Source organism: Ostrea edulis, chromosome 9 (assembly GCF_947568905.1).
Source record: "Ostrea edulis chromosome 9, xbOstEdul1.1, whole genome shotgun sequence".
In the NCBI taxonomy this organism is placed as follows: Eukaryota; Metazoa; Mollusca; class Bivalvia; order Ostreida; family Ostreidae; genus Ostrea; species Ostrea edulis.
In genome coordinates, this window is record NC_079172.1 from 74,602,562 (window position 1) to 74,613,268 (window position 10,707).

The following is a 10,707-nucleotide window of genomic DNA, read 5'->3' on the forward strand; positions in this document are numbered from 1 at the left end:
GAGATAAATCTTAGATCGGGGTATTAAGTCGCCAATTACAAATGCCTCATTTACTTCCCGCGTATGATGAAGCTACCCGTATTCCTCAAGGGTATTTACTGGTAGATTTAGGTCCTCAGACACCCGAAGATTTAAGATTAAGAAGTCAACTCTTTTCTACCTTAGCGGTGCACATGCCACCGAGAGTATAAATGTCATTATAAATGACTATTCATTTCATTTCACAAACAACTTTCATCATGGGTAGACCTACAACCAAGAGTAAATTAGTGAAAACGTTACGACGTTTACAGCGGGAACGGGATCCCGTTCAACGAGCCCATCTCATTGAATTAGGGCGTAAAGCCTTACTTAGTTGGTTTGCCATGGGCGCTAAAAATTTATTACGAGGAGTCTTACCCGTGAATAAACTCACGGAGCGTTTCATTCAATCACATCGTCATGACTTGAATGTCATTGCCGATAAGAATGCGAATGAGGAAGATCGTAAAAAAGCCATTTTGAAACGGGGTGGAGACGGGTTCTTAGGAGGGACCATCATTCGTCATTTTATCAAATGGGAAACGGGACAAAAACGTAAAAGACGTCCCCGTAGTGTGGTGAGAGTCGTGAAGCAAAAGAAAACACGAGTGCTACCCCTTCCCTCTTAGCATTAGCTAAGAAAAGAAAAAAGAAAGTTCCTAAAGTTCCTAAGAAAGTTCCGAAACTCATCATTCACCGGAAGACCCCCGGCCCTAAAACCAGTGTCCTGACTCCTTATCTCTTGCGCTTGGCTAAATTACCTCAGAAGAAGAAGAACCCTAAACTCATCGTGAAGATACCGTTTACGAAATATATGACACCTCAAAACACCCCGCCCAGAAAAACCAAGACTTTAGCGGAACTGAAACAAGGAATAGGGGCTAAGAAAATGGAGCGAGTCATGAGTGGGCCCATAGGAAGTTCTAGAACCACCGATACAGCCTTACCCAGCTTTAGCGAGGCGTTTGGGGGAATGGCCCGTTTTACTCCCTTAAGCACATCGACCCCTAAGCAGAAATATAAATGTCGATATTGCCCCCTGCAATACAATTTGAAAAGTAGTCGCAATCGTCACGAGGAGACCGTGCATCACCGGCGTTTCAACCCCTCACACCCTAGCGATTAACAGTATAAAAAGGTGACAAAGTGTGCACACAACTTCATTATTTCACCATGGCTCATACGAAGAAGTGTGAATCCCGATTAAGACCTCACTTACCTCTCTTACAAACTCTGGGCACCCCGCATTATTCACTCACATTAAAGAGGGAGGTGTTAAAACATTGTTCCAACGACTGCATTTTAAAGATTTGTGAGATCCTGTACAATATATTAAAAGGGGTGCTTCCTCTCACCCCCACTCAGAAGCGACAATTAGCTCCTAAGAAACACATCTTGAGACGGCTAGTACAGCGACAACCCGTGAAAAATCGCCGAGCGTTACTCATCAATCAGAAAGTTGGCTTAGCTTCATTTGTTGTAGTAAATTTTGCAACAAATCATGAGTCGTAAAATGGTATTAGTCCCCGAAGCCATGCTGAATGAATCGAAAGGAAAATTACCTAAGCCTCCCGAATTTCAATCGACCGTGGGGTTACGCAGCGAATTAGATGACATCGAACATCGAGATGATTTAACCGAGGGAGAAAAAGTAGCTCTGTACGGCCATCAACTTCATCGGTATCGACAATATTTACAAGCTCGGCAACAGAATCCTTCTAAACTTCCCACACCAACCACTCCGGCGGAAGCACCTCCCCCACCTGTAGGGGCAGCAGCCGCAGACACCGATGCATTAGAAGAACAGATTATCAAAAGTGTCAGTAAACCGGGTCAAAAGAAAGTGGGTTTATTACCCGATCATCTCAAGAAATCCAAAGTGCTAACTTGGAATAAAGAAGGAGAAATCAGTTATATAGGTTTTAAGATTCCGCGAATCCCAGAGACAAAAACCTTTGAAACATCGTGAAGCACCTGCAGGATTACAGCAATTTGCCCAAGCCTTAAAAGAAACGAATGCCCCTAAAGGATACGTGACCAATCGCGATGTTATAAAAACAATGGACAGGCCGGGAAAAATCAGTACTCCTAAACCTATAGATGAAGATGAGAGCGGTTTTCAAGAAATCTCGGGTTTTGACCAGTCTTTCTATGAAACTCCGAAACGCATTATGACCCCCAAACATTCCAAGGGCTCCAAGAAAAAGACATCACGTGAAATCGGACAATGGTTAACGCTAACATGAAAAAATCCACGGAACAGATCTTACAGCGACTTTATTACGATCCTAAGACAGAGTATGGTGGAGTGCAAGCTTTGTATCGTCAAGTGCGTAAATTAGGTCACAAGATAACACTTTCTAACATTCGAGAATGGGTCAAAGAACAAGATACGTATACCTTACACAAGCCCATACGTCGCAAATTTAAGAGACAACAGACCCGAGTGACCGATATAGACGAGCAATGGCAGTTAGATTTAGCCGATGTGACGAACTTGAAAAAATACAATGATGGTTATACATTTTTATTGTGTGCCATAGACATGTTGTCTAAATATGCGTGGGTGGTGCCTTTAAAACAGAAAACGGGGAAAGAAATGATACGAGGTCTCCGAAAGATTTTTCGAGACGGACGACACCCCGTCCACATTCAATCGGATCAAGGGAGAGAATTTACGAATAAAGAATTTCTCCAAGCCTTCAAAACCATTCATTTCTTTACTACACGTAATGCCGAAACCAAAGCTAGTATCGTGGAGCGCTTTCAACGCACACTGAAAGCACGTATGTGGCGTTATTTTACACGCCATAAAATACGGCGGTATGTGGATGTCTTACCCGATCTGGTACACGGATACAATCACACGTATCATCGCAGCATCCGGGGAGCTCCTGCTCAAGTCAATGCCACAAATGTATTAAAGGTCTGGAAAACCTTGTACGGAAAACAGACTGCAACCACCTTGGCATTACAAGCGGGAGATCGCGCACGCATCAGTAAAGCCAAACGCACATTTGAAAAAGGCTATTTACCTAATTGGACTACAGAGTTGTTTACCATCTCCAGAAAAGTTCGGGGGCGCAACGTATACCGAATTAAATATGACCACGGAGAAGAATTAGAAGGAACGTTTTACCCCCAAGAATTACAAACAGCGATTAAAAAAGACGATGTGTACGAAGTGGACGAGAAGGGTTTCACTTAACGCTCCCTAGTGATGGGTCTATGGAATCCTTTCCGAACAATACGGCCGCTCAATTTAAAATCTTATTACCCCAATCCATGGATTTGACGGACGGGGAATGGGAAGTGGGTTTAACCGAAATGATGTTCCCCAATGCTTTGAAAAACATCCTAAAGGAAGAGACTTATTTCGATATCCTCGTCCCCGAAGAGTACCTTAAACACGTCAAAAACCCCGATATTTCCAAATGGGGACGATTTCGAATGGAAAAAGTCAAGATGCTTCCCTTGAGCCAGTGCCCCGTACTAGTCAAATGGCGCGACACTCTCTGGTTTCACATCACCGATATCAGTGAGAAGATGGCTATCGTCCGAATTCACTTTAGACCCGGAGCTTACGTTCATTCCGCGGCCTTAATCGACGAAATCAACGAAGGTCTGGGCAGAAGTATGAAAAAGATATGGAAAACGATGGGTAACCCCAAAGAAGAGAGTTTCATGAAATTAGTTTATTTCGAAAAATACGAGAGAGTCATATATCAGTTTAAAGGGAAAATACTCAGAAAAGCCCCCTTATGCGTTCGTTTCCCCCTATCCTTAGCTTACAAGCTCGGTATGGATAGTCAGAAACTCATCTTGCCAAACGAACCGGAGACCAAATGGATCAACGTGACTTACTTGGGGAACAATACCATGGATATCTACGAAAATCTGAAATCCATGTACGTGTATTGCGATGTCGTGAACCCTCAAGTGGTGGGGTCCAACGAATTGAAATTATTAAGGGTGGTTCCTAGTACGTTTCACCTGGTGGACGGCCAACATGCCAAATGGGAACCCATCAGGGCCGACTATTTGAAACTGAGTAAAAAACATTTCGATACCATCGATATTTACATCATGACCTCTGTAGGGACCCCCATGCCCTTTTTAAATGGTAGAACATTAGTGAAACTTCATTTCCGAAAAGTGTATTGAAGAAAAAAGTCGTGTAACGATGAAGTATCATCGTGGAGTCAGGCGTCAGAAAGGACACGGAATATTTTCCATTCTCCTTCCTATGGTTGTTAGTGACATAGCCGGAGCCGACCAAGGAGGCAAAGGCATGAAAAGAAAAAAGAGGGGTCGCAAAAAGTATAAAAAGCGGGTTAGACTCTGAAGGGGGTCAGTCTCGACAAAGATGCAGTATAATCAAGGTTTATTACATCAGCGGGGTCACGGGTGGGGTAGTCTCTTAAAAATAGCCGGTAAACTAGCGGCTCCCGTGATCGGTCAAGTCGTAGGGGGATTACTAGGAGGCAGCCCCGCACCGCAAACAGGAGAGGGTTTCACTGATTTCCTCAAAAAGGTTAACCCGGCGCAATGGGGAAGAGGTTTTTTCACCGATTTGCTCAAATCGGAGGCTAAAAGTGCTTTAACAGCAGTCGCTAAAACGGGGTTAGATGGTTTAGAAAATAAACGCTCTCTCAAAGACGCCACCAAGACACACGGAGTACAAGCCATCAAAAATACGGCCGGTATGGCCATGCCAAAAATTCAACAAAAATTAAGAGCCCGCCAAGGGGACAGTGTTTTAGCGGGTGTGGTGAAACGAGGAGCACGCCAATCCGTGAAAGCCGGGTACCGGACAGGGTTAGATGTCTTAGAAAATAAACGATCTCTCAAACAAGCGCTCAGAACTCACAGAGGCCAAGCGTTAGCAAGCACTATGGGGAGAAAGAAAAGAAAAAGAAAACAGAAAGGCCGAGGACTTTTAAACGAAATACTTAAAACAGCAGCCAGTCAAAAAAGAAGAAGAAAAAGAAAACGACAGAGAGGCAAGGGATTTTTCACCGATTTACTCAAAACGGGGGCCAAACAAGCTTTGACAGCCGTTGCTAAGACGGGACTAGATGTCTTAGAAAATAAGAGATCTATCAAAGACGCTAAGAATACGGCGGGTATGGCCAAACAACGTTTCTCCCCATCTTAGCGCGCGGAGGACCTCGTAAGAGGAAGAGAGCGCCAGCAGTGAACCCCCGGGGAAAGTCCCGAGGTAAGAAGAAGAAACGATCTCCCGACATTTTCGGCTGAGCCTATAAAAAGAGGGTGTAGGTCGTGTGAGCACCCATTTGATTCCCCATCGACGATCGGTAACACATCAAAAATGATGCACAGAGAATCTTGCGCGTGTGGGACAGACAGTCTGGAACTGTTTAAAGTTCCCCCGACAAACGTCACTATAGAAGACTCTAAATGGATGGAATATTATCCGATTTCCAGTATTCTGAATTCGGATACAGCTCCCATCGAATTCGAAATCAAAGGACAGGGAGATGAATATCTGGATTTATCTCAATCGTATCTCCAGATGACTTGTAAATTTACCAAAGGAGATGGCACAGCTCTCACGGGAGGCAATTCTACTTCCACCCCCGTCAACAACATCTTACATTCCTTATTCAGCGAAATCGACGTGAGTCTCAATGGAAAAGTCATCACCCCGGGAACGGATACTTATCCGTACTAAGCCTACTTGGAGAAATTACTGTCTTATAGCCACAAGACTCTGAAAACCCAGATGAAGGCCTGTACCTTGTGGGAAAAAGATATGGCCGGGCACATGGACGAAGTCGGATTAGCCGCTCTGACTCAACCTGATAAGCAATTCGCCGTAGCCGGTGATACAGTCACCATCAATGCCGTCATCCCTACCCCGATCTATCCCGATAATTCCAAGAACGTGGGGTTGAGAAAACGTCACGAGAAGATCGATAACAGTAAAGTCATTGTGTTGATGGATCGTTTACATCTGGATTTGTTTCAGCAAGAGAAATGTCTGCCGAACGGAGTAGACGTCCGTCTGAGATTCAACCGCGCCAGGTCTCAATTCTACATGATGACCGCTGCGGGGAGTAGTGGTAAAGTGGCCATTCAAAGTATGATCTTGTGGGTGAGAAAAATCAAACCGATTCCTAACATTGTCAATCTGATCAATCAACAACTGAGTACCCAAACGGCTAAATATCCGTTGAGAAGAGTGGAAGTGAAAACGTTCACCATCCCCACTGGCACCCAATCGAAAATCACGGATCACCTGTTTCAAGGACAGATGCCCAAACTGATTCTCTTGGGCTTCGTGGAAAATGCCGCCTTTAACGGCGATAATACTAAAAATCCGTTTCATTTCAAAAATCAGCAAGTCAAGAAATTAAAAGTGAGTATCAATGGAGAAATGATAGAAACCCGACCCCTGGAACCGAATTTCAACGACGATCAGTATCTGAGATCGTATCTGACTCTGTACAAAGGTCTGGGAAAATTAGGACAGGATTGGGCCCCGGACATTAGTCTGGAAGAGTATAAAAACGGTTACACTCTATGGTGTGTGGATTTCACCAAAGATCAATAAGCTCAGACCGATAAATTTCATCTCATACAGACGGGGAACCTGAGAGTAGAAGTACAATTCACGGCCAACGTAACGGAGACCTTAAACTGTGTGGTGTATGCCGTCTTTGACAATTTGCTAGAAGTCAACAAGCAGCGAGAAGTCAGCATCGATTACTGATGGACACGTATCAATTGAGAGACGTCTTATCTCGAGATTTAGGGTCTTCGTTTGGAGGTGTGTATCCTAGAGACGTATTACCGGAGGTCTTACCCCATCAAAAAGCGATCGCGGTCAATACGGACCCCCAGCATCGCCCCGGAGCCCACTGGGTTTGTTTGTATTTGAGCAGCCCCATCATAGAATATTTTGATTCTTACGGATTACCCCCGGCATATACAGAAATCATAGAGTTTATTCGACGCCACGGAGACACATGGATTCATAACATGAATTGTTATCAAGCTTTGAACACGGATGTCTGTGGACAATATTGTGTATATTATTTACATCAACGCCATCGTAATAGAATAACGGTTCAAGATTGGTTACTTCCTTGGAAAGGCACAGCGTTACAACGAGATCGTTATGTAGCCCAATGGTTTAAGGAGAGGTTTGATAAACCTAGAATGCATAAAGGACAAACTTGTCAATGTCATGCTATGAATGTATCATTGTAAATATGTTCTAGTTAATAAAAATGGAGAAAATAAAATCTGTGTTGTGCGCAGTTGTGTTATGTAGGGTCATAGAAATATGTCAGAGGAAACTCAAAAAGAAGAGAAAGTTGAGCCGAAAGAATAAGGAATGAACGTGTGTGATAAAACTTGTGTGGACTTTATTCTGACAATTTTAATGTTTAACTTGTGACTGTATAAAATTGTGTTCAATTGTTATTCAAATTGATTATTTAATAAATGTGTAAACTTAAAATCATGCGTTTTTTATTAATAACACTGTGAATTTAAAGGATTTTAAAGGATTAAAACACCGATAAAACACGGCTCAGGCCTCGTCGTCATAGCGATCTCGACTTTAGTGTTATCGATTTTTTCTACTCATTGTTGTGTCATAGCTCCGCACGCACTCATATCTCATAACGCTCTCCCAAGTTCATACCATCCTAGTCCGACACACACAGTCCTAGCACGTGCAGTCTTAGCACGCGCTACCTCGGCACGCGCAACCCTAGCTCGGCGCACCCCTAGCCCGCTCTCGAATGCACTCTAAAACTTGACCTTTTGACCTCAAAAGTGCACTCAGTTGAACCCCCTATCGAGGGGGGGGGGGGGTTATACTACTTATGTATATATCTTTTTCATCATCTTTATATGCAATATGTATGTTTTTGAATTTCATAAAATTATTTTTTGTTATTGATATTTGAATAACCTTCAAATTCTCTGAAGAAATGCTGAACACTAGCACATCCCCAAAACAAATGGGGGGGGGGGGGTCCAGATCCCCACCCAGAAATTCCTGGACTTAGTACTGCATTTTCTCAAGGATGTGTTTGCACTTGTAACAATTGTTGCATTGGTTGATTATAGATACTGACAGAGTTGCTGTGTGACAACAATGCAGAAATACCAGTAGAAGAAGACCTACATGAGCGTATTGAGTCAGCAAGCACCCATTCAGGTATTCCTGTTTACATAAATCAATTTAAACCAGGGTTTAAACTTAACACCTATTCACTCACCAAATGCAAGTGAAATTTGGGTTGAGCGAGTACAATTGAAATCTTGGTAACCCACATGGCAAGTACAGTTTCTTTTCAAAAAAGTATTTTATATCGGGTTCGGTATTGTGATAATCCATATTCATAAATATATTTTCCAAAATGATGCTTTAGAAATTTAACCAGTCCCATCGGACTGACTAAAACAGGTGTATATCAGTCCACCAGACGTTTAACCAGTCACAGACTGACGGGCATATGTTAATTTCAAGCCCTGTCCATGGTTCGAGGAAAGTGAGGTTGGGGTGATTTGCTTGATGTTGATATAGAATGAACATATATATAAATATTTATAGTGAGACTATTTCACATTATTTGAGTTGGTGGGCAACAAAATTCTTCGGCGGGTTCCCAAATAGCAAAATCCCGGAGCCCGCGTGGGTAATGGTATTTAATTCTTAAAGTTTAAGCTCTGTAGGAGAATTTCACAAATAACAATTTTTACATATTTCTATAACAATTGATTGGAAATGGTTATAGATCATGTTTGAAAATTGTCAAAACAGAAATCTGTTTTGAAATGTAGGTTAATAAATGAAACATTCCTGAAACAGTAAAACTAGTTAAACTTGTTTAAAAATTGTTGGCATTTGCACATTCTACAGATTATTCAATATTTATATCTATTTTAGGAAGAGAGTAGCATATCAATGACCTGTCAGACAGAAGGACCTATTAAACGCAGTGTTAAGATCCAAGTGGCTGCAAAGAATAAAGAGAAAGGTAAAATTTAATGTTTACAGACAATATATTATGTCAGTGAATTGATTCTATGAACAGTTAATGTTTATTCATGATTTTGTTACAATTAAAAAAAACACAGGACAACAATAAAAAGATTTAGATAAAATAGAAATTTTAATACAAATCAGTTCTCTCCTGTTTGTATTTTGTTACTCGAAAAAAGTCACTTTTTACAATTGGGCAGATTGTTAATGGTCATTTTACTCTCCAGGGCTGCAAGTTCATCTCCAACCACGGGTTCGCAGCATTGGTACACAATTTAATGGCAGGGATGACTTGCCCACTCCACAAGTACCACCAGCAGCAGTTCCTGTCCTGGATTTGTCGAGTGGGGAGAGTCAACAGAGGAAGTAGGGAGTGAGGCTGCCACACTGTATGAACCATCTAGTGGCTGTGCCAGTTCAGATGATTCTCACATCCATAATATTAAGTAAACTATATTTTGCATTCTGTGAGAATTCAAGTGTTTAGTTGAGGGGAAAAATTGACATTCTAAGTAAATTCAGATTGAAGTTGTAGAAATAAAAAAAATTATTATCTATTTCTGAACTATTTTCTATTAAAAAAAACAACATTATATATCTATTGTTGAAAAAAGTGTCTGAAAAATCCTATCAGTTGAAGTACTAAGAAAAACCTCAGCTATATCATCAGTTTAATTTGAAATGTTTTAGCAATGAAAAGCCCTGCAACCCACTGGATGAAGAAAAGTTTATTGTGTCCAGATCAAAGTAGTTGGAGCTATTCAGTAGCTGCAAGAGATGCTATAGACACTCCACAGCCACTGTTCATCAGGTGATAGGGACGATGGCCAGGATTAATGCAGAGTGTGAATTCTGTGGATTTACTTGGCAATGGAGTAGCCAGCCCTCCCTTGGAAAGATTCCGGCAGGAAACCTTGGATTATCTGCCAGCATTATGTTCTCTTGAGCCCTTGCTGCCAAAGTTCTGCAGTTTATGGGGGTTGCAACCATAACAAGTAGAACATTTTATTCCCACCAGGCATCTGTGCTGTTTCCTGTCATTGCTCATGTGTGGAACAGACACCAGGAGGCGTATGTTAGGCAAGCGGTGGAACAAGGGGAGCCACTGGTTGTTGGTGGAGATGGGCGAGCTGACTCCCCTGGTCACTGTGCCAAGTTTGGCTCCTACAGCACTATTGACCCTGAAAAAGGAATTGTGATTGACATCCAGCTAGTTCAGGTATTTGCATAAATGAATGAAAGGAAAGATTTGACATTAACTAGTCTTTATGTATGATATTTAAACATCTATTTTAAGAAGTTTAATTTGAAAGTTGTATTTGTGATTTCAAGTTCTTGATGTTGTGTGTGAGATGTGGTTTACTTTTTCTCCTTATTTATATTGTTATACAATTTTGTAGAGTAATGAAGTAAAGAACAGTAATGGTATGGAGAAAAGAGGTCTCGAGCGTGCTGTTGACTGGGTAAAAACAACGATCTGGAGATAGGGACGATTGTGACTGACCGCCATCTACAAATCCAGAAGTGGATCAGGGAAAATTTACCCGAGACCACTCATTACTATGATGTGTGGCATGTTGCTAAAGGTATTTATTTTTCACTTTGATTTATGCTCGCAACATTTACAGACATTTACTAGACACATATCTATACATGTTTAA

General features: G+C 41.8%; 1 pseudogene; it reads left to right on the plus strand.

Moving 5' to 3' along the window:
- Nucleotides 1-10,632, plus strand: part of LOC125665784 (uncharacterized) — a 31,289-nt pseudogene extending 20,657 nt beyond the window's left edge.
- Nucleotides 10,633-10,707: the final 75 nt, after the last annotated feature.